Source organism: Megalobrama amblycephala, linkage group LG6 (genome assembly GCF_018812025.1).
Source record: "Megalobrama amblycephala isolate DHTTF-2021 linkage group LG6, ASM1881202v1, whole genome shotgun sequence".
In the NCBI taxonomy this organism is placed as follows: domain Eukaryota; kingdom Metazoa; phylum Chordata; class Actinopteri; order Cypriniformes; family Xenocyprididae; genus Megalobrama; species Megalobrama amblycephala.
In genome coordinates, this window is record NC_063049.1 from 9,368,323 (window position 1) to 9,396,200 (window position 27,878).

The 27,878-nt window shown below is 38.3% G+C and overlaps 1 protein-coding gene across 4 annotated transcripts in view; it reads right to left on the bottom strand.

Annotated features, from left to right (window-relative positions):
• dip2a (disco-interacting protein 2 homolog A) overlaps positions 1-27,878 on the bottom strand; it is a 162,487-nt gene that overhangs the window by 88,445 nt on the left and 46,164 nt on the right. The gene's annotated exons all lie outside the window — the stretch shown is intronic.

Below are 27,878 nucleotides of genomic sequence, written 5' to 3' on the forward strand. Positions count from 1 at the left end.
ATCCAATCCCTGGGTTAAAACAAACACAATCTTAGTTTAAAACAACCCAATCGCTGAGTTAAAACAATCCAATCCCTGGGTTAAAACAACCCAATCGCTGGGTTAACACAATCCAATCCCTGGGTTAAACAATCCAATCCCTGGGTTAAAACAACCCAATCGCTGGGTTAAATAATCCAATCCCTGGGTTAAAACAAACACAATCTTAGTTTAAAACAACCCAATCGCTGGGTTAAAAAAAAACAATCGCTGGGTTAAAAAAAACAATTGTTGGGTTAAAACAACACAATTGCTGGGTTAACACAACTCAATCGCTGGGTTAAAACAACCAAATCGCTGGGTTAAAACAATCCAATCGCTGGGTTAAAACAACCAAATCGTTGGGTTAAAACAATCCAATCGCTGGGTTAAAACAACCAAATCGCTGGGTTAAAACAACCCAATCGCTGGGTTAACACAATCCAATCCCTGGGTTAAACAATCCAATCCCTGGGTTAAAACAACCCAAATCTTAGTTTAAAACAACCTAATCGCTGGGTTAAAAAATCCAATCACTGGGTTAACACAACCCAATCGCTGGGTTAAAACAACCCAATTGCTGGGTTAAAACAATCCAATCCCTGGGTTAAAACATCCAATCGCTAGGTTAAAACAACCAAATCGCAGGGTTAAAACAACCCAATCGCTGGGTAAACACAACCTAATCGCTGGGTTAAAACAACTAAATCGCTGGGTTAAACAATCCATTCGCTGGATTAAAACAATCCAATCGCTGGGTTAAAACAACCAAATCGCTGGGTTAAACAATCCATTCGCTGGATTAAAACAATCCAATCGCTGGGTTAAAACAACCAAATTGCTGGGTTAAAACAACCCAATTGCTGGGTTAAAACAATCCAATCCCTGGGTTAAAACATCCAATCGCTGGGTTAAAACAACCAAATCGCTGGGTTAAAACAACCCAATTGCTGGGTTAAAACAATCCAATCCCTGGGTTAAAACATCCAATCGCTGGGTTAAAACAACCCAATCGCTGGGTTAAAACAACCAAATTGCTGGGTTAACACAACCCAATCGCTGGGTTAACTCAACCCAATCGCTGGGTTAACACAACCCAATCGCTGGGTTAAAACAATCCAATCCCTGGGTTAAAACAACCCAATCGCTGGGTTAAACAATCCAATCCTTGGGTTAAAACAACCCAATCGCTGGGTTAAAACAATCCAATCCCTGGGTTAAAACAATCCAATCGCTGGGTTAAACAATCCAATCGCTGGGTTAAAACAATCCAATCCCTGGGTTAAAACAATCCAATCCCTGGGTTAAAACAACCCAATCGCTGGGTTAAAACAACCAAATCGCTGGGTTAAAACAACCCAATTGCTGGGTTAAAACAATACAATCCCTGGGTTAAAACATCCAATCGCTGGGTTAAAACAACCCAATCGCTGGGTTAAAACAACCAAATTGCTGGGTTAAAACAATCCAATCGCTGGGTTAAAACAACCAAATTGCTGGGTTAAAACAACCCAATTGCTGGGTTAAAACAATCCAATCCCTGGGTTAAAACATCCAATCGCTGGGCTAAAACAACCCAATCGCTGGGTTAACTCAACCCAATCGCTGGGTTAAAACAACCAAATCGCTGGGTTAAAACAACCCAATCGCTGGGTAAACACAACCTAATCCCTGGGTTAAAACAACCCAATCGCTGGGTTAACCCAACCCAATCGCTGGGTTAAAACAATCCAATCGCTGGGTTAAAACAACCCAATCTTTGGTTTAAAACAACCCAATCGCTGGGTTAACACAATCCAATCCCTGGGTTAAACAATCCAATCCCTGGGTTAAAACAACCCAAATCTTAGTTTAAAACAACCAAATCGCTGGGTTAAACAATCCATTCGCTGGATTAAAACAATCCAATCGCTGGGTTAAAACAACCAAATTGCTGGGTTAAAACAACCCAATTGCTGGGTTAAAACAATCCAATCCCTGGGTTAAAACATCCAATCGCTGGGTTAACTCAACCCAATCGCTGGGTTAAAACAACCCAATCGCTGGGTTAAAACAACCAAATCGCTGGGTTAAAACAACCCAATTGCTGGGTTAAAACAATCCAATCCCTGGGTTAAAACATCCAATCGCTGGGTTAAAACAACCCAATCGCTGGGTTAAAACAACCAAATTGCTGGGTTAAAACAACCCAATCGCTGGGTTAACTCAACCCAATCGCTGGGTTAAAACAATCCAATCGCTGGGTTAAACAATCCAATCCCTGGGTTAAAACAACCCAATCGCTGGGTTAACACAACCCAATCGCTGGGTTAAAACAATCCAATCCCTGGGTTAAAACAACCCAATCGCTGGGTTAAACAATCCAATCCTGGGTTAAAACAACCCAATCGCTGGGTTAAAACAATCCAATCCCTGGGTTAAAACAATCCAATCGCTGGGTTAAACAATCCAATCGCTGGGTTAAAACAATCCAATCCCTGGGTTAAAACAATCCAATCCCTGGGTTAAAACAACCCAATCGCTGGGTTAAAACAACCAAATCGCTGGGTTAAAACAACCCAATTGCTGGGTTAAAACAATCCAATCCCTGGGTTAAAACATCCAATCCCTGGGTTAAAACATCCAATCGCTGGGTTAAAACAACCCAATCGCTGGGTTAAAACAACCAAATTGCTGGGTTAAAACAACCCAATCGCTGGGTTAACTCAACCCAATCGCTGGGTTAAAACAATCCAATCGCTGGGTTAAACAATCCAATCCCTGGGTTAAAACAATCCAATCGCTGGGTTAACACAACCCAATCGCTGGGTTAAAACAATCCAATCCCTGGGTTAAAACAACCCAATCGCTGGGTTAAACAACCAAATCGCTGGGTTAAAACAACTCAATCGCTGGGTTAAAACATCCAATCGCTGGGTTAAAACAACCCAATCGCTGGGTTAAAACAACCAAATTGCTGGGTTAAAACAACCCAATCGCTGGGTTAACTCAACCCAATCGCTGGGTTAAAACAATCCAATCGCTGGGTTAAACAATCCAATCCCTGGGTTAAAACAACCCAATCGCTGGGTTAAAACAATCCAATCCCTGGGTTAAAACATCCAATCGCTGGGTTAACTCAACCCAATCGCTGGGTTAAAACAACCCAATCGCTGGGTTAAAACAACCAAATCGCTGGGTTAAAACAACCCAATCGCTGGGTTAAAACAATCCAATCGCTGGGTTAAACAATCCAATCCCTGGGTTAAAACAACCCAATCGCTGGGTTAACACAACCCAATCGCTGGGTTAAAACAATCCAATCCCTGGGTTAAAACAACCCAATCGCTGGGTTAAACAATCCAATCCCTGGGTTAAAACAACCCAATCGCTGGGTTAAAACAATCCAATCCCTGGGTTAAAACAATCCAATCGCTGGGTTAAACAATCCAATCGCTGGGTTAAAACAATCCAATCCCTGGGTTAAAACAATCCAATCCCTGGGTTAAAACAACCCAATCGCTGGGTTAAAACAACCAAATCGCTGGGTTAAAACAACCCAATTGCTGGGTTAAAACAATCCAATCCCTGGGTTAAAACATCCAATCGCTGGGTTAAAACAACCCAATCGCTGGGTTAAAACAACCAAATTGCTGGGTTAAAACAATCCAATCGCTGGGTTAAAACAACCAAATTGCTGGGTTAAAACAACCCAATTGCTGGGTTAAAACAATCCAATCCCTGGGTTAAAACATCCAATCGCTGGGCTAAAACAACCCAATCGCTGGGTTAACTCAACCCAATCGCTGGGTTAAAACAACCAAATCGCTGGGTTAAAACAACCCAATCGCTGGGTAAACACAACCTAATCCCTGGGTTAAAACAACCCAATCGCTGGGTTAACCCAACCCAATCGCTGGGTTAAAACAATCCAATCGCTGGGTTAAAACAACCCAATCTTTGGTTTAAAACAACCCAATCGCTGGGTTAACACAATCCAATCCCTGGGTTAAACAATCCAATCCCTGGGTTAAAACAACCCAAATCTTAGTTTAAAACAACCAAATCGCTGGGTTAAACAATCCATTCGCTGGATTAAAACAATCCAATCGCTGGGTTAAAACATCCAAATTGCTGGGTTAAAACAACCCAATCGCTGGGTTAAACAATCCAATCCCTGGGTTAAAACAACCCAATCGCTGGGTTAAAACAATCCAATCCCTGGGTTAAAACAATCCAATCGCTGGGTTAAACAATCCAATCGCTGGGTTAACACAACCCAATCGCTGGGTTAAAACAATCCAATCCCTGGGTTAAAACAACCCAATCGCTGGGTTAAACAACCAAATCGCTGGGTTAAAACAACCCAATCGCTGGGTTAAAACAACCAAATCGCTGGGTTAAAACAACCCAATCGCTGGGTTAAAACAACCAAATTGCTGGGTTAAAACAACCCAATCGCTGGGTTAACTCAACCCAATCGCTGGGTTAAAACAATCCAATCGCTGGGTTAAACAATCCAATCCCTGGGTTAAAACAACCCAATCGCTGGGTTAACACAACCCAATCGCTGGGTTAAAACAATCCAATCCCTGGGTTAAAACAACCCAATCGCTGGGTTAAACAATCCAATCCCTGGGTTAAAACAACCCAATCGCTGGGTTAAAACAATCCAATCCCTGGGTTAAAACAATCCAATCGCTGGGTTAAACAATCCAATCGCTGGGTTAACACAACCCAATCGCTGGGTTAAAACAATCCAATCCCTGGGTTAAAACAACCCAATCGCTGGGTTAAACAACCAAATCGCTGGGTTAAAACAACTCAATCGCTGGGTTAAAACATCCAATCGCTGGGTTAAAACAACCCAATCGCTGGGTTAAAACAACCAAATTGCTGGGTTAAAACAACCCAATCGCTGGGTTAACTCAACCCAATCGCTGGGTTAAAACAATCCAATCGCTGGGTTAAACAATCCAATCCCTGGGTTAAAACAACCCAATCGCTGGGTTAACACAACCCAATCGCTGGGTTAAAACAATCCAATCCCTGGGTTAAAACAACCCAATCGCTGGGTTAAACAACCAAATCGTTGGGTTAAAACAACTCAATCGCTGGGTTAACACAACCTAATCTTTGGTTTAAAACAACCCAATCACTGGGTTTGTCCATTTTCAACTCGGGTTGTTTCTGCTTAAAGTAAGAGAAAGGTTTAAATTAAATATATTTTAATTATAACAATGGAATATGGAAATAAAAATGGACTAAACTGGATATGTGTGTGTTTTGTACAGAGCCCCGGCATTTTCTTTTTTGCAAGAATTTTTGGATAATACAAAACAGACTTCAATGTGTGTGCAAAAAAGTGCCTGTGCACACAGGAAATACAGGTTTATGTATGTCAAGTTTCTTGTAGGAAAGTTCTAGTGTCACTTCTACAGTTTTGCTAATGTTGAACTATATTGGAATCAATTGTGAATCAATTTTTTTAAATGTGTGCTGTGCAGAGCAGTCCCTAATCAGTCACTCATGAGGATGCTGCCTCAGACAGCAGGTTTAGCTTCTGTAACAGAGACATAATGAAACACTCCCCAGACACAAAGAGCAGATATGAACATCTCTCCCTCCATTACTCCTCCTCTGTCCTGCTGGATGGAGGGAGACGGGACAGATCCTCCAGCAGATGGGGCGTCTCTCCTCGACACCTCTCCTCCGGCTACTGAGCACTATCAATAATTCAGACGCTCATGAAGTCCCTCAACGGCTATCAGAGTAAGAGTGACGATACATAAGCAAGGGCCTTTTTAAAAGTGCACACGTCAGAGTCACGGTCTTTAACAGAAGAGCACGCACCTCTCGTCTTTATATAACATGGTTTCCACAGAAATATGAAGCAGCAAATCTGTTTATAATAGTCATAAATGTTTCTTGAGCATCAAATCAACATATTAGAATGATTTCCGAAGGATCATGTGACACTGAAGACTGGAGTAATGTTGCTGAAAATTCAGCTTTGATCACAGAAATAAATTACATTTTACAACATATTCACAAGGAAAACAGCTATTTTACCGTGTAATAACATTTCACAATATTACTGTTTTTACTGTATTTTTTAAATCAATGTAAGGTCAAGCAGAGGTCATTACACATTGTGATACATTAACAGCGCAGTGTTATCTAGTTATATTCTGCACAATTTGGCAAAAGTATGAGTCATCCAGAGATTTCAAGCATACAAAACATCTGCTCTCTTCTTAGTACACATACTGCATACTATTTAGTGTGCCATTCCAAACTGCCCTGTTTACAGCCAAGACATTTCTGTTAACAATTAGTACGGAGTCAAGTTACCAGCCTTATAAGTGATACTAAGTGTGTGTGTGTGTGTGTGTGTGTGTGTGTGTGTGTGGTAGCAGCTCATTAAGGGCTGATGCATCTTGTCACACAGCTGTTTCATAAACCTTGATACCCTGCTGAGACAGACCAGTCTCTGCTGCTAATGACTCAACACACACATACACACACACACACACCTAAAAACCGCTATCAAACACATGCTCGTGTGGGAGGTCTGCCTCTGTGTGTCCGAAAATCAAAGCATGTGTCCGCCACCGGCTTCTTCTGAAGGAGCGTTTGAAAGCCTAAGCCATCCTCTCCCCTAAAAGCGAGTCAACCGCACAGCATTTGTACAACATCACCTTCAGCCACGCCACAAAACCTTGTAGAGTTCATAAGATCTTCAATGGGTGGCAGCAGAGAGCCACAGAGCCCGGGACACCACGCCTCACCCTGCTACTCTCTCTCCCTCGCTCTGCTTCTCCACTCTTTGTGTTTGTGCTGTGATTCACTCATTCACAAACACACCTGAATGAGCCAAAGCAGGGTCTCTAGTTCACCTGAAACAGCCTGTAGTTAACAGAATAAGACTGATTAAACCTTCATCGGAGGCAGAGGACACTATTATTACAGAGCCATGATAATAATGACACAGATATTGACTTTATAAACAGTTAACGCTGTGATATGCAGGTACCCTTATATTCACACATCTAATCACAGCAGAAGACAACAACACAGGTCATGTGTAGGAGTGCACTTGAGTTAGGATTCTCCACTAGCTCTTTAGGTTTAACTTTTAAGAGAGTTTTAACACTTTACAAAAGCACTTTTCATAAGTTCAAAGTGAAAACAGCTACGAAAAGCACATAAACATGTGATATGTATATCCTGAGCGACCAAATTTTTATCCATTTTTATCCATTACCTTGTGAACAAGAAATATTCTTTAGCATGCTTTTAAAAATAGTACTTATTACTAGGGGTGTGACGAGACAGTCAGCTCACAAGACAAGACATGAGACTGAGTTCACGAGAATGATTTTCTCACAGTATTTTTAAGAAATCCTCAATGATGAAATACATGACTAGAAAAATAGTCTGCAGGTGCATCTGAAATCTTGTAATGAATGTCATTTCAGATCTACTTTCTGAGTATGAATTATCATATGCAGTAAAAGACAACAATACTCAAGCACTGTAAAAGGTTTTGACCTTACTATAAATGATTTATGAGCTTCTACAACTTTTGACCTCCTAACTGAACTCCTTTCCACAATTTGACCACAGAAATAAAAACTCTTAGTCTTAAGTGCAACCATAATGAAAGTACTCTCTCAATATTCAAAGTGTAAATAGAGACCAGATTTTTCTTCAATCATGATACAGAGCTGAGAGATGGTTACAACTACACAGCCCAGCCTAAGATAGCTTTCATATTGGGAGATATTTGCATGCATCAGGGAGCCGCTTTCAAAATGCAGGGTATTGAATTCTCGTTTAAATGCGCATTAGCGTTTTACTTTCACTTTCGCAATCGCACGTACTCTGTGAATAGGGAGCGACGGTTCTGAGTGTGAATTCTACAAGATAAGACATTTATCAGACGCTTTTAGGCTCTGTTGTGCAACAAATCCTCCGCCATGGTCTTGTCAGTCGTCTCGCCACTTATTCTGGTCACGTGATCAGTGAACTCTGATTCCTGCTGCACTACGTACGACTCTGCTGCTCATGTTGGATGAGCTGGATGGAATTGAAATGACCGTTATCCAACTGAATTAAAGGACAAAATGACAGTGGAGGTGTAATGTAAACGTAGCGGTGGCATATTCTATCCTAATTTCACCCTCATCTCATACTTCGTCATGGCAATATCGTGAAACAACTTTTCGCCTCGGCAAAAAAAAGTCACATTTTAATCTTGCGAGATCTCGTGGAATGAGACCTTGTCACACCCCTACTTATTATAGAAGTAAAATACTTTAAAATAATACACTTAAGTATGAACTGAATTTAATGATTTCAAACACTTAACTACATGCTACTTGCAATTAAATGAAAATGTATTCTAGTTTAAATTTATATTAAATGCAATCAGCTGAACTTATATGGTTAAAGTTACTGCTGAATGAAGTGACAAACATTTATGATAAACTAAAATATACTTAAATTAAATTTCTATTGAAACTATTCTATTGAAATATAATATGTATTTACGTATTTAAATATATTTGCAATTACACATTTGTAACAATGATGCAATTTAGTACATTTTAAATATATTAGCCTTAAATGTAATACTGAATAACAAACTACAGTTAAAATGATAATCAAGTACTTTACATGTGCTTTAGTATGTTAGTCAACACATCAAAATAAGTGAACTTCTTTAAAGCATGACAAAAGGTTATTAAAACAATGATTTAAAATGTACTTTAAAGTAAAATTTTTAATTTTACATTATTACATTATTTAAGTACACTTAAGTGGCATTTTATTTCATTAATATTATATTATCAGAAGATTTTTACTATATACCTTTAAGATAAACTTTTAAGATTTTAAGTAAGTGCACATTCAATACAATTAAGTGCACTTCTTTTTTATAAGGCAATCTCTCTGGAGCTGCTATGCAATCTTTTTAGATTTTATGGTTAGACAAAAAAAAAAAAAAAAGGTTGTTGTAAACAACCAGAATGTTCCAGTCCACTCAAATCAAGTTTTGATTGTTGATCTTATTCAGAATTTTAGAAATGAACTGTCATTAGTCAGAGCATAACATTCATGTTGCAAACTGTTCCCAGGTCAAAGAAAAGGCAAGTGAAAGCTAACATACCATGGATACTTCCTTGTGTCAGGTACAGAGAGAACAAGTTTATTGACCGTAACCATGTTCTAGTTCAACACCTATGTCTCGGAAATGGCAGCTGTCACTTTAAGAACACAGAGAGTGAAAGAAAGAAAGTACAATCAAAGTCACTTTATAGTGTCTCTCTTCTACATATCTCCTACAAAACACACTGTCTTCTGAAGCCACAATGCCAACAGATCAAGAAAGCTGAACTCTTCAGGTGCGGTCATCTTCACAGGCCAAAACCAGTCGTGTGAATTGGCTGCACTGACCAACAGAAATCTGCAAAAAAAAAAAAACTTTTTGATTGACAATTTTTGATGTACTAACATTATAATTGCACCCCAGGAAACATTATAACATAATAAAATACAAACACACTGACAAATCTCAGTGGCGGTAGAGCGGTTTGAGAGGAAGGTAGAGATCCTGAGCTCACACAGATCCGGCCCTTCAGAGGTGTGACATCACTCTGGGCTGGGAATGGAATGTGAAGGTCACTCTACTCCATTGGACAAGAGCATAAAACAAGATCTGACCGAGGAACCGCTCAAGTGTGTGACGTCAGCAGATGGAGATAACCTTCAGAAAGCCTCAACAAACACACCATACCAACACCATAATACATACACCACAGTTTCATCACCTATTCAACACAACTTCAACATTTGATAACTGAAAAGTCACACATTCACAAAAAAGTTCAAATCCAACACAATTTAGAATGCATTCTTGCTTCACCAATCGTATTCTCAAGAAAAGCGGAGCGCTCGCTCAAGCGTAACGTGTGACTGCAGAGGGCTCTTCGGGGAGAAGAGTCTCACGTGTAAACGGCTGCACAGAGTTCACGTCTCTCTCTGTACTCACTCCGCTTCCTCCAGCTGTTCTCTGGCATGACAATTGACTTTGACTCTTGAAGTTCTGAGGGGAAAAACAGGCCGGCTAAAAACAGCACAGAGGATGGAAGTCAGGAGTGAGTGGGGCGTTGAAAGGAAAGCCTCATGAGACATCGTCTTTCTTACGTTTCTGCTTACACTGAGAAGGAAATGGAGCAGGGCTAGTAAACAGAAGCGTGGGAAGCCAAAGCCACTAGTATGGATGGAATCTTAAGGTGCACTTCCGATTCCGTGTAATGATTCCGCTTCCAACGACACATGCTTCTGAGGAAGCTATTAAAATACTAAATGTTACATATATTAACTACCCTTGTAGAGAAGTGCGCTTAGTTGTATTGAATGTACACTTGTAGTGTACTTCAAATCTTAAAAGTATACATGAAAAACCTGTACTTGTCTTGCAGATAATAATGAAATAAAAAGCGCACTTAAAGAGAGACACTTTCATGACTGTTTCGTAACATACTTAAGTGCACTTTGTAATAATGTCTAATTAAAGTACATTTTAAATCATTATGTTTTAATAATCATTTTTCGTGCTTTAAAGAAGTAACTAACATACTAAAGCACATGGAAAGTACTTGATTATAATTTTAACTGTAGTGTGTTATTCTATATTACATTTAAAGTTAATATATTTTAAATGGACTAAATTGCAACTTCATTGTTACAAATGTGTAATTAAGTTAAATATATAATTACAAATCTATTTAAAGGGGTGGTTCAATGCGATTTCACTTTTTTAACTTTAGTTAGTTTGTAATGTTGCTGCTTGAGCATAAACAGTATCTGCAAAGTTACAGCGCTGAAAGTTCAGTGCAGAAGCTGCTGTTTATCGCCCCAAAACTGTAAGTACGTTTTATTGTTTGTACATGTCTTTTAAACGTATAGTTCTGTTGCTATTTTTGGTTGCATCAAGGACGTAAACAAAGACCAATGTGTTTAAGCTTCGCTAGCCAGTTAGCTAAATTCTACAAACAACAACAAACTTGTATGTTCATAGAATAACAGCTGTTCATGCTATACATTAAACGCTACCTTTACAAAAATGAGACTACTCAGTCATGTATTCGGCTACAGTAAAGCTTTAATCAGGATAAAACTGTATATTAAAAGCTAACAAACAGCAGTGACACCATATCTAAACACTTTGATACAAATACTAAATGAAATACCATTCATAAACATCCTTTAAAAGCCGTGCTTGCAGAGGTTCTGCTTGACCCTCTTCATCTGGGTCTGATTCAGCTCAATTTGATACAGCAATGTAGACGCCATTATTTACATTTACACTGAAGCACATGTAATGGCTCTGGTAACAACTAATGGTAAGGGGCGTGGCGTTTCATTACATTCAGCGTTAACTTTAACCATTTCTCACAGACAATAGAATTATGAAATGAAATATATACTTAAGTGTGTCATAAGCACTCTAAAGTTCAGCTGATTGCATTTAATATAAATTTAAACTGTAATTCATTAACATGCAATTAAGCATATGAAAACATTACTTTCAGTTCATATTTAAGTACTTCTTTTAAATTATAGTATTCCATAATATGCACTTGTATTAAAAGAATGCTACACAGTCATTTTTTTTTTCACAAGGGTCCATATTGCCATATGAACAGCCAGTCAGTATTTACACTGATTTCACTTTCATGAAAAAAGTTAAATCAGCATGGTATATTTCGAGTCACACATGAAGAAAGTAATGATTTGAGGTCATTCAGTAACCGCTCCGACAGATTCACAGAGTCAGAGTTTGTCCATGACTCATTGTGATTCGTTTTGACCAATTCATTAAAAGACCCAGCTCATAAGAGTCATTTATTTGTGAATCAACCAACATGGATAATGTAATAGAAAGATGTGTTGTCAATTCATGTTTTTACTGTGCTTCAATTGAGAAACAAGCACACAACTAAATCATTATTTCTTTTTCCGTAGCACTGTAGATTCATCAGTGCAAGAAAACCCTGTCAGACTATTTTGGTATGGTGTTACATATGAACTGCTAAAAGAATCAAATGTGTTGTAAATCATTCAGAGTCATTTTTGTCAGTTTCTATCCCCACTGAGTATCTTCTGGAAAAGCCAGTTTTCAAATTTGCCTGTCATACATCTAGTCTTATGCATCACATTCATTTTTTAAAATTTGAGTAAAGTGTTTTCCAATATACCAATATTCTCCCTGACGCTCCCGTGGGTCCACCTGACCTCGAGTTTCCAGCAGACCTCAGAATGCTTTTGAAGGGCCGGAGGAGTCTGGAGGGAGGCAGCGCTCTTTGAGCGATCAAACCCATCTTAGACGTGTATCCCGAGGGTCCAGGAGCATGAATCAAGTCCAGTGGCGTCTCAGCCCGCCACACGCATTGTTCCAGAGAGGAACGGCATCTGGATCCCGCAGGATTTTTATGGTGTTGATTTATACACAGACTTAAAGCATCTGTGCCTCTCTGTTTGGCCCCCCTCCCCCTTTTCTGGAAGGTCTCCATGGTGACTGCCTCCGCTAATAAACACACACACACACGGGATGTTTGGTACGAGGGGTCGGGCTTGAAACAGTGCAGGATTGATGACTCAAATCAAATTGTAGCTCACAAATCTGTGACAGCATGTTAACGTTTTCAAAGATGACTTTGATTGAAGAGGCCGATCCCATTGGCTCGCTAATACTAGAAAAACATTGTTCCGCCACAGACTGAAGCGTAATAAACTAACAACAAAGACTGAAAGGGCAGTGGAGAGGGCAGACAATGAGAGATTGATGGAAAGCTGGGACAGCGAACTCCTCTAGTTACCAAGCATTTCCTTCTCTATTGTCCGGAATGTTGGCGTCCAGCGCAGGAAGTGGGTTCTTTGTTTCCTATCTCCTTCCTGCTGAAGAGCTCAGAGGAAAGAGGAAAGCAGCCGTGAACGGTTCGTGTGGCGACAGGAAGCAGATTCTGAGAAGCGCAGAGGGTCTCTGGCAACAACTACACCTCGCACACGTGACGGAGCGCCTCACAACTGATGAAATAAAGAGCACAGGACGTGAACAAGATGTAATTAGGCTCTTTAGTAACACATGAGGGGTCAAGGTTTGGTCCAGTTAACCCCTGCTGGTAGATACTGTTATTACACCACTCTCAGGGCAAATCTTTTGCAAAATACACTACCATTCAAAAGCGTGGGCCCTAGTGAAAAAAATATACTAAAATGTATTTGAAATACATTTATTTCACGCTAAGTATACTACAAATACATTTACATATTTATGTGCTTAATAAAAATACCCTACTAAACTGGTATACTTAAAGTCTTGCTAAACTGGGACAACTAATTTTGTACTTAATGCACTTTAATTGTGCGTCAGTAGTGCTGAGATCCAACAGATAAACATGTACTGAAGTATATTTGATTGTGATGAAGTGGAACTATTGCAAGTGTACTTTAGGAACACTTTAAATATTTAAAGTTTGATATTATACAAAGATCCTACAATCCTTATTAATAGTAATATTAAAAACTATAAAAAACTATACATTTTAGGTATAGTATTAAGAAATGTGCATTGTGCAATAAAGAAATACTACAAATAAAGTTGCATTATAATTTTATATCAGTAAGTCTTAAAGGGTTAGTTCACCCAAAAATGAAAATTCTGTCATTTATTACTCACCCTCATGCCGTTCCACACCCATAAGACCTTCGTTCATCTCCAGAACACAAATTAAGATATTTTTGATGAAATCCAATGGCTCAGTGAGGGAACAATGACATTTCCTCTCTCCAGATCCATTAATGTACTAAAAGCATGTTTAAATCAGTTCATGTGAGTACAGTGGTTCAATATTAATATTATAAAGCAACGAGAATATTTTTGGTGCGCCAAAAAACAAAATAACGACTTATATAGTGATGGCCAATTTCAAAACACTGCTTCAGGAAGGAATATCTTAATTTGTGTTCTGAAGATGAATGAAGGTCTTATGGGTGTGGAACGGCATGAGGGTGAGTAATAAATGACAGAATTTTCATTTTTGGGTGAACTAACTCTTTAAGTGATACGCCAATAAATATGTTAATGGATTTGAAGTATACTTAGTATGAGATAAATGTATTTTAAATAGATTTTGGTATAGTTTTTCTTTTTAATGGGGGGGGGGGGGGCAGTAAAATGTGCAGTATTTTTATTCAGCAAGGACTTTGACATTGGATTGATCAAAAGTCACAGTAAAGACATTTTTCATTTACAAAAGATTTCAAATGAATGCTGTTCTTTTGAATTTCTAAGTCAAGGAATCTTGAAAAAAAAAAAAATGTATAATGGTTTCCACAGAAATATGAAGCAGCAAAACTGTTTTCAACATTGATAATAATCAGAAATGTTTCTTGATCATCAAATCATCATATCAGAATGATTTCTGAAGGATCATGTGACACTGAAGACTGGAGTAATGATGCTGAAAATTCACAGGAATAAATTACATTTTAACACATTCACATAGAAAACAGTTATTTTAAATTGTAAAAATATTTAATAATATTACAGTTTTTACTGTATTTTTCATCAAATAAATGCAGCCTTATTGACCAAAAGAAACTTCTTTCAAAAACATTAAAATAAACTTTTGAATAGCAGTGTATGTCACAAAAAAATCATTTTATTATAGTAGATTTTATACCAGCGAGCAGATCATTTTTTGAAGGGCACTTAGATCAAGAAATGGATGTTGATGCCTTTAACGTCAGTTGCTTATAGACCTCTATCGTTCACACACACTGTCAATGTAGAAATGTAGTTTTGTCTAGGACAATTACAATGATTCATAACCCTTATGTAAGTAATAAACTCAGCATGTTTATTAATCTTGACTTAATTACAAGCCAAAGAATTTCAGCAACTGCAAACATTATAAACACAACCATTAACATCCCATCAGCTGAATCACTGCTACAACACGACTGCTCGCGAGGAAACACATTTAAAGGAAACACAATCTATTGACAGCATCTGCGGTATGATGTCGATTACCACAGACTATTATATATATTGACTCATCTTTCAGTTTATAAAAACAAACAAAGATTGTACAGAAATACATTTACAATGGTTGAAAAGCAGTGCTTGCATGAATGAGTGTTTTTCAGCTGTAACTGTCCTTTTAACGTACAGTCTGGGTGTATTAAAAAACAGTACTTTGCTGATAGTTATGTCACATCATTTTCTGCCATCCATGTGCATACAGAGCAGAACTTACTGTCTTCATATGGCCATAATCTTACTGACCCCAAGCTTTTGAACAGTGTAGGATATGTATTATAATCCACTGTACCTGTTAAACTGTACTGTTCTCTAAGGGTGGCTTTGAAATGTTGCCTTGCGAAAGCCAACTGCATTCAGCGGCTCTTTGCGTGTGTTACATTACAGTATCTGTCCAGACGTTAATGATGTGTGTTAATCATGTTACTAATCTCAGCATTAAACAGAAGCTGGGGGTTCATGATGAACTCTCAGGCTTCATGCATGAAGTACATTAGGATAATAAAATCAATCCAGTGTATGTGTATCCAGAGGGATGTGCAGAGAGCTTCTCAGGGGCGCAAATATTCTGTTGCATTCTGTTGTTTCTACAAAAAAACAAAACAAAAATGCAATGCTAGCATTTGTTTCGCATATGAACAATCATCTGCTACCATAATTTAATTTATTTTTTTGGTTCTGTGGAAGACAAAGGAATTTTTAAGAGCAATAAGGTCACCATTGGTGACATCATGTTCATTTTTTGAGTGAAGTGCATCATTAACAGTACACATGTCTGGATGTTTCCATCCAGCTAAAAACAATATGTATGCAAATGTTCCCATTAAGTTATGAAAACATCATTTCTGAATGTTCTCCTGAATCTTCAAAACATCCAGTTTATTAAATGTTTTAAAAACGCTTTTTTTGGAGTAATGGGTAAAGGGTGAGGGTGAACATTGGAGAAAACATTAAGGGAATGTTACATTTTATCATTTTGCAAACATTAAGGGAAGTTATGATTGATTGTTCTCTGAACTTTCTGAAACAAGTAGTAAGCTTTTTTTTTTTTTTTTTTTAAACATGAAAAGATTCCAGGGTTGAAGGTCAAAATTACAGTTTACAGCAATCCCAGACCAGAAATAAGAGTCTTATCTAGAGAAACCATCACTCTTTTTCTAAACAATTTTTAAAATTTTATATGTTTTAACCATAAATGCTCATCTTGAACTAGCTCTCTTCTTCTTCTTCTCTATTTGAATTCCAGCAGTGTAGACACTGCTAAGTGTATTTCTGCTCTCCTCAAGTCAAAGTTTGAACTAAATTGTCATATACAATATGCTAGTGCAAGTATATAACAATTAGTTCAAACTTTGACCTGTGGAGGGCAGTAATACACTGAGCAGTGTCTACACTGCTGGAATTCAAATAGAGAAGAAGAAGAGAGCTAGTTCAAGATGAACATTTATGGTTAAAAATTATTTAAAATTATAAAATTATAAAAAATTATTTATTTTTTTTAATAAGAAAATGAGTGATGGTTTCTCTAGATAAGCCCTTTGAAGCTGCACTCAAACTGTAATTTTGACCTTCAATCGTTTGGGCTCCAGTGAAGTCCACTATATGGAGAAAAACCCTGGAATGTTTTCATTAAAAAATGTAATTTCTTTTCGACTGAAGAAAGAAAGACATGAACATCTTGGATGACATGGGGGTGAGTAAATTATCAGGAAACTTTAATTTGAAAGTGAACTAATCCTTTAAAGCTGCAGTCTGGGAAATTGGAGCATGCAGCATTTCGTCTTTGCGTCATTACATCATGTATGTAAACAGAAAGGAACGAGTCCCAGCTAAGAGGCTAAATCATATGAGGATGCTGCAGGTGGCAAATCATTTTTATCCTTTCCTCACAGCAGCTGCAATAATTAAACTTATCATTTTGATGGCGGAGTGTAATCCAGAAAGATTCAAATGACAATCATCAGTGACAACAGGAGATTCAACTGTAGTCAAAAGCAAAAGGACTGCGGAGTGGCTACAGAAATTGAAATCTACAGGTAACGCTAATACACACTAAATACACATAATCATGCAATGCTGATGTTGATAACATTAACAATTTGAGAACAAAGTATAACAATAATAATAATTTGCACGGTTTGATGTGATATGAGCTAAGCTAAGCCATTGTTAGATTTAATCATCATTGACAGCGCGATTTATGCTTTTTTCCTCAGTTGGTCAGAACAAAAGTGGCAGACACTTGCTTGTTCAGGTGACATTTTCCGGTGAAAATTCTTATATTGGTCATACTTCCAAGACGTAGAATCTGTGGTTCTGAAGTACAGTATCCACATCAGAGCGGTGACTGACAGCAAACATTAGATTCATCCGCTGAGGAGCCGTGCCGAAGCACAATCCACATAAAGACGATAATTCCACAAATAACTGCAATTGCAGGTTTCAAACAGAGATGGCGACAAAGAGGCAAAACTTACGGACTGCAGTTCCATCAATAATAATAAATAATGTTTTTGTGCTAATGTTTTAAGAACATTATAAAAGACCAGATAGCTTTGAACAGACGTTATATTAACGTTACTGGAAGAAGGTTTGTTCATAACTTTGAGAGAATCTTGCATATGTTCATAAATTTCAACCCCACTTTCCAAAATCACCATTCTGTTTGCAATTTTCCAAGTAGGACGTTAGAAATTCCTTTCTGCTTTCCAGCGTAGTACACTAAATGAAGATTTTGGTTCCAAAACGCTATAAATATAAATAAGAAGGGAGACTGGCGTTTGTCGCGTTTTGGAAAGAAAAGGAGAAAACATGACAGAATAACACGACGGATATCGCATTTTGTGCAAAATTAATAAATGACTTTTTTTTCTTTTGGAAAGAAAGGGAGAAAACATGACAGAATAATAGGACAGATATCTCATTTTAATAAATGACAAAATTAATAAATGACTTTTACTGATTTTGGCGGAAACTCTTTTTTTTTTTTTTTTTTTTTTTTAATGGCGTTTATTGCATTTTAGAACCAAACTCTTCAAATTTACTTAAAAACTAAACGTCATTTCAGATGCACAGAAAGTACATTTGGTTACACTTTAATTTAAGGTGTCCGTGTTACAGTGTAATTATACATTTAGGTACTGAGTAATAATAATTAACTACACGTACTTAGGTTTAGGATTAGGGTTTGGTTTAGGGTTAGTTGCATAATTATGCAAAATTTATAGTTATTACTATAGTAACTACATGTAACATACTATAAGACACTGCGAAATAAAGTGTTACCATACATTTGAATTATTTTTTATTTTAAATAATTTATTGTAAATTATGAAAAAAATATATAAATTGAATTTTATAAATAACATGAATGAACTGCACAGAAAAGGGCGATTCATGCAGAAAAACTGCTTTTAACTAGAGAAGAGGGTTTTTAGAACTGTGATGCTGCAAAAGATGCGAAACACGAGCGCATCGGTCAGACACGTCTGTCTAATGAAAAACTATGGAAAAGCGACATTTATTAAGACCGTAAACAGATTTTGATTTAATGTCATCTTTAAAGTTGGCTCTGAATTGGCTCCACTTTCACATGACCTGAAATCACACCCACTGAGTGACCTTTGACCTCAAAGCAGCACACCTCTCGGCTTTTGAGAGAGCCATGATAAAGCAGATGAACTACAAGACATCAACGCTTGAGTCTAAAACATGAACATGTGATGAAAACTACACATTGACATCATATGATGACTGCACACACCAACCAAATATCACAAACAAAGTATGATTCTACCCTCAGTGAACCGACCGTTCTGTGTTTGCCTATATAAACCTAAGATGACATGCACAATGACGTTAAATTAGCTGTATGTGTGCTCAAAACAAACTCAAACAAAGACAAAAAAAGATTTCCTTCCATCAAGTGTGTGTGTGTGTGTGTGTGTGTTTCCAGCTCCTAAAGACAGGTCTAGCCTGTTCTCACGTTTTGTCTGTGCTGAACTCATGCAGTCATGTGAACGCTGCTAATTCTGTTCTATTGAAACTGCAGGCAAATCCTCTTCATTCACGCTCTGATTCCTGTCAACACAAGTACACACACCTCCTCCTGTGTGGAGGCATTTCCTCACCGCCTCACTTCCTGTGGCAGAGGAACACACACACACACTCCTGAAAAATCTTGCGATTCCTGCTACAGAGAAGTATATAGTCCATGTAGTTTATGCAGCCAGAAAGCACACGCTACACAATGCCTCCAGCATGTGTTTGGCTGAACTATTAGTCTGTCTGAGAACAAGCAGGCGGTGCTGGGATATCACAACATCTTTTTGCACAACAGGCTCAGATACAAATCAAGACGATTCCAAGTCCTGGAACTGTAAACGTGTGGGATACGAGTGCTGGGTGTTTCTTCAGCCATGACTTTTATGTCTGATTTTGATTTTTATTACATAGACTTCAACTGTTTTCTTTTTGTTACATGAAGGTCATATTAAAACCATCTGGGAATGTTTTTTTGCTTTATTATGCCTTCATAATTTATTGTGGCTATTTTTTTTAAATGCCTTGTATGTGCAGATTTTATTGTTTTACTCTCGTCCCAGAGCCAGACCTTCAATCTGTAAAATATGAAAATCTGTAAAATATGACTTATTACATGTATCACAGTGATGATTTTATGAATAAAGAGTGAAATCAACTATTTCAGCATTTATTGTGTGAAAATGATTTACACGTTGCACAGATGTGGTTTTGTTTCCACTACAACCAACTAGTTTATGAAGGACACGACGAAGAAATCTGGGTAAATAGTGAAAATATTATTTAATTGTGTGCAATTAGTATATAAAAAGATGAAGATTGTCATTTTATTTAAAAATGTTTAAAATGTCATTTCAGCACAGCATATTAAGCACAATACTGCAGCTATTATTGTTAACAAAGGGTACATTTACATGATAATAACTAAAAACTGAAAGGTGAACTGAAAAAAAATGATTTGCACTTTTCATGTCCAGATGACAACGTTGTCAAAACAAACACCATTCACAGGGATCCGTGTAAACAATTAAAAACGCTGTATTATTTATGCCAGGCCAGTAGTTGGCGATGTATAGACTGAACATGTAATGCATGATGTCATCTTTTTCACAAATTCATGTTTTTTTGTAGTTTACATAGAGACAATAATGGTATCTTTTCAAAAACATGCACTTTAAAACCTGTCATCAAAAGTTAGCATTTTCAGGCCCCCAAAAGACAATTCTGGATAAACTGAAAAACACATTTTTTATGTTTCAAACTGAGATCACGATTCTCTCATGATTCTACACAGGCAGCTAAATAAAATAAAATGTTAATTACTAGAGGTTCTGACAAAATGTTAATTGCTGCAGACAGTCTATTTAAAAATGAATATTGGTTTGAGTGAATGATTCAATGACTCACTCATAAAGACTTTACCTGTTTCATTACTGGATGAATCAGCATTCTTGATTCTCTTCTATGAATGATTCAATGTCAAATACATTTTTAACAGTCACTTGTCGAGTGTTGCCAAGTCCATGGTCTTCCCCTGGAATTGGGCTATTTTAACACTTTGCCACGGGTTTTCATTTTCATTTCATTTTCAGTGTCCGCGGGTTGAAGCGACCCCAAAGTAACATGATATTTAGCCAGTGGAATGCAAATTTTACCAGGGGAACCCCAACAAAAAAAATTGGATTTTACCCCCACAAGGTGATTTTTACCTGAAAATGCAATTGGGCTAGTTTTGAGTAGCAACCCTGCCACCTGGTGGCTAAATGATGTAATCGATTCAATTATTTGAAATGCCATGTTATTTTCTTAAGGTGATTTGCTGTATTTTAAACACTACCATAGACATCAGTGTTTATATCAGAACTATAAACTTTTATCCCAGTATTTCTGTGATAATATGAATTATTGTATCACACAGATAATGATACGGTGTGGTTTAAAAGCTGTTTCATTTCTATACATGACAACTGCTCTCTCTGGATAAGCGGCAGCACCGACACAGATCTGAATGTTCCTGTGTGATTTTATCAAAAGTTTAATAGATGGGCAAATCGTTGTCATTTAGGAATGAAATCCCGTGGGTGTTTGAATCGAGATCGCAATCTTATAATGATTAATCGTGCAGCTCTAGTTGTCGTGTAAATAAACGGTCAAAGTGCAAAAATAAAAAAAATGACAAAAATCACATTAAAATGATAACTGAAAATGTAAAAATGTAAATTTACATTTAAAAAATGTTACAATAGTGTATAAATAATACTAAAATAACACTGCACAATACATCATTTAAGATGCCGGAAACTACATTTGTTATTTAAATACAATCAGAAAAATGACATAATTCTCCTGTGATTTATGTTTATCCATTTCTAACTTACTGTGGCTTACTTAGACAATTACAAATTAAAGTGTTAAACTTGTAGATTTTCTAAAAGTCTACAGAAGCACTTAAAAAGATTTAGCTCTGTAAACACCTTCGGGATATTTGGGTGACTAACACATCAGTCGGTGTTTGGTGTGCTACAACCAGTGAACGCTGGTTAACCCGCTCAGATCCGCTGATCCACAGGGATTTACAGCACAAAACACGAGTCAAACTGCCACACTATCAGCCCATTTCACTGGCTTCCCACTTTGTACATGATTATCCCAACCTGGGATTATGTGTGCGATACATGGAGTTTCTTATGGACCAACAGTGTGAAAAAATGCAAATGTAAGAGGATTTTCGAAAAAATCTTCAAAGCAGATGTGTGATGTTTATTTGTTCACCAGCTGATCTTGAGATCATGATGCACAGCACACTGCCTGAAAGGTAGAGGTTTGTTAAGAAAAAACTACATATAGTTTCATTATCCTTGACCAGGTAAGAAATTGCAATGAATAAGGTCAAGACATGAGATGCACAATCTTCCTTTCAGTGCTATTTAATATCTGCTAATCCATCCATATTTTCAGCAGAGTTGAAAGGGAGAGTCCGTGCAATTTCCAAGAGGAAGTCAGTGATTGAGAGACGGAGTAAACTGAGCCCTCACAGTCTCAACAATAACCACATGAGTCAACAAACCCCAACTGGACATCGTGTGGGCTTCAGTCTGACTCTCTTTTCCCACTTTCTGTATCTTTTCATGTGTAATACTGCTGTCATACTTCCTTCAAGTGCCAGAACACACACATACACATGCATTTGCATATTAGTTTCAAGTGTAATAGCGTCAACATTTCTTTTGTTGTCTGTGATATAGGGGATTGAGACTAAAATCCACAAAATGCAAAGAAATAATAAAGATAGGAAGGAGTGATGGACGTGTTGTATTATAGTGTACTTGCTCATTTGGAGCTTTATTAACTTACACTCAGGGATTCTCCAGAGAGAGATAATGATTCTGTCATTCTGTCCAATATATAAACATGCCTGAAGGGTTTTTAAACTTTAGATGCTCTTAATGAGCAAAGAAATTAAATTCTTTCATCTCATTTTTTGGCTTTTGCCACTTCTATTTGCTAGACACAGTCCAGAGAGACAGGAAGTCATTGGGAAAAGTGTAGAGACTCAAACCTACATCACCCACATGAGCAGAAGAAACATGTCCCTTTAAATGCAAATGAGCAGCTCCTTTCCAGAAGAGGAAACAGCTCGTGCTTCGGTTGCTCAACAACAACAAAGCTGGAGAATCTCACGCAGACAAAATGAGGATTGTCAGTAACGGTGTTCAGCCTTACATTGTTCAAACCGGAGTCGACACTGATGGAGAGACTCAGGAAGAAGTTACAACCTTTAGAATGAAACTGGACGTTTCTGAATGGTTAGTGGATAAATTGATGTAGTTGCTGTGGAGTTGATTCAACTCATCCACTAGCATGTGCCGTCATGTTCATCTTTTGTGTTGAATTGACCCTCGTTTGTGAAGCAGTCCGGTGTAAAATGACGGCATGAACAACAACACTCTACTACAACAACTCTTCCTCTTCTCTAAAGCAGCCCAACATGGCCTCACCCCCTTTGTTGTGTGTTCTTGGGGGCGGGGATTATGTAAATTTGGGGTTAGTGATGTCACTAACCCAGGAAGAAGCTTGTTGTAGTCCCTACCAGCTGTTTGTTGTAGTCCTTAAAAATCGATTTCTGTAAAAGAAAATATCTCCCTTTGAGTGTCGTAACTTTGCAGATGTTGTTTATGATCAAACAGCAACATTACACACTAACTAAAGTTAAAAAAGTGAAATCATGATCAAACACCTCTTTAAAAGGTTTAAAAGAAGGCAGCAGCTATTTGCACCTCAGTGTATTGTAGTATACTATACATTATAAAACAGTATGCAATAATAAGAAATATGATTATATTTATTAAAATCATAAATGGACACTGCCTTATTGGGACGTAACCCTTCCCGATAAACACTTATAACACTTCTTATATAACAGTTAGGTACTTTATTTCCACTTTTTGAATATTTTATACATTTTTATTTAAAATCAATGCCTCTCCGAGCTGATTTGCGATGAGAAAAGAGAGAAGAACGAGTTTGGAAAAATGCAGATTGAGAAATGTAATGTAACTGTCATTATCACTGAGTCTCGGGGATAAAATGCAACTGTCCTCTTAGTTTGACCCAATCGAACGGCTGCGTCAAAATCATGTGCTTGAGCAAAACTGCCTTCAATTTGTATATAAAAGACTTGTGTCTGTAAGGTCTCTCTCTCTCTGTGTGTGTGTGTGTGTGTGTGTGTGTGTGTGTGTGTGTGTGTGTGTGTGTGTGTACTCAGGCAGGTTTTTCCTGGATCTAGTTTTATGTGTGTTTGAGGGCTGGTGCTGTGTTTGGTAAAGGGTGTGTGTTTGTGTACATTTTTGTATGTCAGTTGTAGTACCTGTGTGTGTGTGTGTGTGTGTGTGTGTGTGTGTGTGGGTTTGAGTGTGTGTGTGTGTGTAAGGTGTAAGGCAGAGAGTGTGTGATGTTTGTGTGATTATGGGAGTGTTTAGTATGTACTCCCTATATATTTGTGCAATGTGTGAATATATTTGTGTGTTTTTAGAGTGCTTTTTATGGTAGGTATGTGTGTTTTCTCTCTCTCTCTCTCTCTCTCTCTCTCTCTCTCTTGTGTTTTAAGGTAATATTTACTTATTAAAAGCTGACTGAGACAGATCTATCTTGATAACTTTAAGGCTGTCTCCACCTGTGAAACTTTGCATTTTTTTCTAGACCAAACACACACACACACACACACACACACACACACACACACACACACACACACACACACACACACACACACGTCTGGTTCAGAATCAGGGACTCTCCATAGACGTAATGGTTTTTATACTGTACAAACTGTATATTCTGTCCCCCTACACCTAAACCTACCCATCACAGAACACTTTGCCATTTTTACATTTTAAAAAAAAACATAATTTAGTATGTTTATTAATCCATTTCCCCCATGGGGACTGCTGGCTGGTCCCCACAGTGTAGGTGATTTCAGGTTTTACTATCCTTGTGGGTACCGTTTGGTATTATTGTGGCTCTTGAAAGAAGAATGCATATGTGCATAATAATGTCTTAAAGGTCCTAAAAAAACTTGATTTTCTTTGGCAAAATATAATGTCATATATATTCCTTTTCATTTTGGAGTGAAATATGACCCAGTCATGTTTTCTGTGATATTCATCCACAAAACCACCCGGCATTGTTTATCTAAACAGATACTGACTTTCACCAGTGACAATGAGTGGCATGTAGGAACATATTTTGGAGATTATTCTTGTTGAAAGAATCTCCATAAACCACAAGTGGGACTTTCAGCATTTCAGTGTTGGAAAGGAAATCCCCGGATATCCACACCGCAGCGGCTACAATAACTGAATGACTGGAGAACTTTTGTCTTTGTGTCAGTGTATTCGCTGCAGGGAGAACAGACTGATAGTTGCATTTTATTAACTGTGAAAAAGGTCAACAGCAAGCCAGAGGACGACAGAGAGGGAAGGAGGAAGACACTGATGAACAGAAGAATGACAGCAACAGAGAAACAGGAAAGAAAAAAAACAGACAGAAGGACAAAGGTGATGTGAAACGGAAACAGAGAGTGGATTTGAACTTGAACCACAGGATTTACTTTGAAAAAAAGTTTCCCATTGAAATTTCTAGTAAATTTCACAAACAATTTCAAAGAAACAGCAAGTAACACATTGAAATAAATGTGAAATAAACTTGCAGAGACTCCGCCCACATGCTCTTCTGATTGGCTGTGATTTTGGATTGGTTGCGAATGCAGGGCGCTTGCAGAGAGACTCCACCCACACACTCTTCTGATTGGCTGTGATTTTGGATTGGTTGCGAATGCAGGGCGCTTAAAGAGAGACTCCACCCACACGCTCTTCTGATTGGCTGTGATTTTGGATTAGTTGCGAATGCAGTGCACTTGCAGAGAGACTCCGCCCACATGCTCTTCTGATTGGCTGTGATTTTGGATTGGTTGCGAATGCAGTGCGCTTAAAGAGAGACTCCACCCACAGGCTCTTCTGATTGGCTGTGATTTTGGATTGGTTGCGAATGCAGTGCGCTTGCAGAGAGACTCCGCCCACACACTCTTCTGATTGGCTGTGATTTTGGATTGGTTGCGAATGCAGTGCGCTTAAAGAGAGACTCCACCCACAGGCTCTTCTGATTGGCTGTGATTTTGGATTGGTTGCGAATGCAGGGCGCTTAAAGAGAGACTCCACCCACACACTCTTCTGATTGGCTGTGATTTTGGATTGGTTGCGAATGCAGTGCGCTTAGAGAGACTCCACCCACACGCTCTTCTGATTGGCAGTGATTTTGGATTGGTTGCGATTGCAGTGCGCTTGCAGAGAGACTCCGCCCACACACTCTTCTGATTGGCTGTAATTTTGGATTGGTTGCAAATGCAGTGCGCTTGCAGAGAGACTCCGCCCACACACTCTTCTGATTGGCTGTGATTTTGGATTGGTTGCGAATGCAGTGCGCTTAAAGAGAGACTCCGCCCACACACTCTTCTGATTGGCTGTGATTTTGGATCGATTCGGTCGCGAGTGCCGTGCTCTTGCAGAGAGACTCCGCCCACACGCTCTTCTGATTGGCTGTGATTTTGGATTAGTTGCGAATGCAGTGCTCTTGCAGAGAGACTCCGCCCACACACTCGTCTGATTGGCTGTGATTTTTGATTGATTTTCTTACGTCTCATAGTCGTACCGTGTCTGGTGTGGACGGACACATTGATTGTCGCTGGAATCTTGTCGCATTTCGTCTGGTCACAGGGGTGTAAGAGGTCCGACTAGTGCTGTCAGACACTCAACGACATTGGTGTGTCATGGCCTGCAGGCCATCAGCTGGTAAGAGCTGGTAGAAAATCTACTGTCTACCAGCTCAAATGTTCCAAAATCCACCTTAATCTGGTATGATCTGGTTTTCCAGCAGGAAATAAAGTCCGGGAGAGACACAAAGAGGAGAGTAGCTCATTACTGGCCCGCTGTGACCCAGTTCAAACTCTATTATTTGTCTCTTGACTGTCCTGCTCTGTTGTGCAGGAGTGTTATGGCCGGATCCAGACAGAGCGGGCATTGAGCAGCACACAGTATCCGAGCCAGGATGTCCTGTGCCCAGCCGGACCGCCCCGCACCAGCCCTCTTCTTCAAGAGCCGCTCTCAGCACGCAGCCTCTGAAGCTCCATTATTCCTGCCAGCATCTCCTCTCTCTTTCTCTCACTGTGTCTAAGCCTAGTGTGCCATCCACTAACCATTTAACAAACTACAAGATAAGCTACTACACTGAAAAACGAAGCTGAAAGCTGTCCTGTACAGAAAGCGCTTAGATAGACTACTAGCTATGGTACTCTATTGCAAAAGTACAGTATTTTCCGAAATATAAGGCACATTTTTTTTTTTATCATCTGAAAAGTGCTGTGCTACATCGAAACAATTTTATATTTTATAATATCTGTGAAATATAAGCTGTTAATTTGCTCTAAAGCAGCTAGTTAAACTCACAGCAAGCAGCTTTTAAACTTTTTTTTAATGCAAAATGGTAATTGCAAAAAATAACTTTAATTTATTCTACTGTTTATTATTATTAGTTGTCTGACTGAATCAGGCCACTTCATGAATCAGTTTGGAAAAGCTCAAAATAACTGTTCATTTGCAAACTGGACATTGCTACTAATTCAAACCAGCCGACTGAGAATACCAAACGCTTGAGTTCAGGGAAAATATAACACTGTAGCCAGGTTTAAAAATATATATTTTTTTTACCACACCTGCCAATAGTGGGTGAATCAGGCAAATTTACTACTCATAAATATCTCTTTAGGATTATTATTTATCTGTTTTTATGCATGTTTGTGAGGAACAGCACAGGTCATGGTGTCACACACGAAACGAGTCTCACAGAAACCGCACCTGTCACACAACACAAAGACACACTGTGCATATTTTCTTCTTATTTTTTGCATTTGAGGAAAGTTCCACATGTGTTCCCACATGGAGTTCTGGAGAAAAAAAACAAACATTAGTCATTCTAGATAAACTTCCGATGAGAAATCATCAGAAAACCCACAAGTACTGGCAGATGTGTTCATTAGTAGACGCTCAGATGATTAAGAATTAGTTGGCCGGTAACTTTTTACTCACATTTGGCACTTGGTGGGTGTTCAACCCCTGTTAAAGTGTTGTATAACTGTATTTTTTTGCAAAAAGCAAAGTTTTTTTTCTTCATA